The 2500-nt window shown below is 51.8% G+C and overlaps 2 non-coding genes and 1 pseudogene across 2 annotated transcripts in view; all 3 read left to right on the forward strand.

Annotated features, from left to right (window-relative positions):
- LOC145848003 (small subunit ribosomal RNA) lies at positions 1–1173 on the forward strand (annotated as a pseudogene; the record flags this gene model as incomplete).
- A 182-nt stretch (positions 1174–1355) lies between these two features.
- LOC145848010 (5.8S ribosomal RNA) lies at positions 1356–1508 on the forward strand. Its single transcript, XR_014371661.1, has one exon. It is a non-coding gene; the product is annotated as a 5.8S ribosomal RNA (ribosomal RNA).
- A 222-nt stretch (positions 1509–1730) lies between these two features.
- The window catches only part of LOC145848006 (large subunit ribosomal RNA), a 3631-nt gene continuing 2861 nt past the window's right edge, over positions 1731–2500 (forward strand). The window contains exon 1 of the ribosomal RNA XR_014371657.1: positions 1731–2500. This exon is cut by the window's right edge and continues 2861 nt beyond it. This is a non-coding gene — a ribosomal RNA (large subunit ribosomal RNA).

Below are 2500 nucleotides of genomic sequence, written 5' to 3' on the forward strand. Positions count from 1 at the left end.
TGGATATAGGGACGGCGAGGTTGGTCGGTCGAAAGGCTAGCACTGGCCTCGTTGTTCTTGTTGGTCGGTGCCTTCGCGGTGCTCTTAACTGAGTGTTGCGGTGGTCCGGCAAGTTTACCTTGAAAAAATTAGAGTGTTCAAAGCAGGCTTTACGCTTGTATAATGTTGCATGGAATAATGGAATAGGACCTCGGTTCTATTTTGTTGGTTTTCGGAGCACGAGGTAATGATTAATAGGAACGGACGGGGGCATCCGTACTGTGCCGTTAGAGGTGAAATTCTTGGATCGGCGCAAGACGAACGACTGCGAAAGCATTTGCCAAGAATGTTTTCTTTAATCAAGAGCGAAAGTCAGAGGTTCGAAGACGATCAGATACCGTCCTAGTTCTGACCTTAAACGATGCCGACTAGCGATCGGGCAGTGTCGAACTTAAGAACTGTCCGGCAGCTTCCGGGAAACCAAAGTCTTTGGGTTCCGGGGGAAGTATGGTTGCAAAGCTGAAACTTAAAGGAATTGACGGAAGGGCACCACCAGGAGTGGAGCCTGCGGCTTAATTTGACTCAACACGGGAAATCTCACCCGGCCCGGACACAGCGAGGATTGACAGATTGAGAGCTCTTTCTTGATTCTGTGGGTGGTGGTGCATGGCCGTTCTTAGTTGGTGGAGCGATTTGTCTGGTTAATTCCGATAACGAACGAGACTCTTACTTGCTAAATAGCTGCTCGACCCATTGGGTCGGAGACAACTTCTTAGAGGGACTAGTGGCGTTTAGCCACACGAGATTGAGCAATAACAGGTCTGTGATGCCCTTAGATGTTCGGGGCCGCACGCGCGCTACACTGACCGGATCATCGTGTGTTCCCTAGGCCGAAAGGTCCGGGTAATCCGTTGAACCCCGGTCGTGCTAGGGATAGGGACTTGCAATTGTTTCCCTTGAACGAGGAATTCCCAGTAAGCGCGAGTCATTAGCTTGCGTTGATTACGTCCCTGCCCTTTGTACACACCGCCCGTCGCTACTACCGATTGAATGGTTTAGTGAGGTCCTCCGATTGAGCCTGGTACGTGCGGCAACGCACTCGCCGGTGTTCGAAAAGACGATCGAACTTGATCATTTAGAGGAAGTAAAAGTCGTAACAAGGTTTCCGTAGGTGAACCTGCGGAAGGATCATTAACGAATCGAAATTTGATTTCAAGCGACGTCTCTTCTTCGAAGGGACCGAGCCCTGTAACTGTTATAGTTCGGTCGCGTTGCTTCCTGACAGCGGGAGTAATAATTCAGCACGCAAGTGCTGGCGCGGCCGCTTCTTTTTGAACACGATTTTTTGGTTGCATTGAGATTGATTAACACGAGAGATCTCTTAGCGGTGGATCACTCGGCTCGAGCGTCGATGAAGGACGGAGCTAGCTCCGAGAAGTAATGTGAATTGCAGGACACATTGAGCATCGATATTCTGAACGCGTATTGCGGCCTCGGGTAATCCTGGGGCCACGTCCGTCTCAGGGTCTTTAACACACCGATCCTTTCATTAGTTTGAAAGTGCCTGCGACTCGTTTCTGTATTAAGGAGCGTGTCGTCAAAGACAGCTGGTCTGGCGATTTCACAGCTGAAGCGTGAGCAGCCTGCTGGCCTCGGGTGAGGTAGCAACGACGGTAGGTGCTCGAGAATAAGTTAAGTGACTTCAAAAGGCCGACGTACAAAGCGCATGTACTTTTATAGTACATCACTTTTGACCTGAGATCGGGCGGGACGACCCGCTGAACTTAAGCATATCACTAAGCGGAGGAAAAGAAACTAACAAGGATTCCCCTAGTAACGGCGAGTGAAGCGGGATAAGCCCAGCGCTAAATCCGAGCCTTTTTGGAGGGCGAGGAAATGTAGCGTATGGAATTCAGCATGCGGCGAACCAACGACTGCCCACGTTCTTCTGATCGAGGCCTTTTCCCAGAGCGGGTGTTAGGCCCTTGGCGGCGGTCGTAATTCGTCCTAGCGGTTTTCCCGGAGTCGGGTTGTTTGGAAATGCAGCCCTAAGCGGGTGGTAAACTCCATCTAAGGCTAAATACTGGCTCGAGACCGATAGCGAACAAGTACCGTGAGGGAAAGTTGAAAAGCACTTTGAAGAGAGAGTTAAAGAGTACGTGAAACCGCTTGGAGGCAAACGGAGGCGCCCATCGAGTCGCCGGACGTTTTCAGGCGCTGCGAGAGCTGTCCTACTGTTTGAGTGATCTTCGGAGACTCTTACGGTTGCGCTGGCGTCGCGGCGCTGCACTAGCGTTCGGCGAGGGCCGCGACCGGTTGCTGGGCTGACTTTGGTCGTTCGCAAGGTAGCTCTTCTTCGGAAGAGTGTTATAGGCGTTCGATTAGCTTCGGCTCGGCGACCGAGGAGAGATTCCGCGTCGGTCTTCGGACAGGCTGCGTGTTGATCGCTGGAATACGGCTTTGGAAACTGCTCGCAGTCTCTAGAGTTTGTACAAGGCCTTCTTCGCGTTAGCGCTCAGAC

The sequence above is a fragment of the Thalia democratica genome, unplaced genomic scaffold, assembly GCF_965202585.1.
Source record: "Thalia democratica unplaced genomic scaffold, ktThaDemo2.hap1.1 HAP1_SCAFFOLD_1191, whole genome shotgun sequence".
NCBI classification, from domain to species: Eukaryota; Metazoa; Chordata; class Thaliacea; order Salpida; family Salpidae; genus Thalia; species Thalia democratica.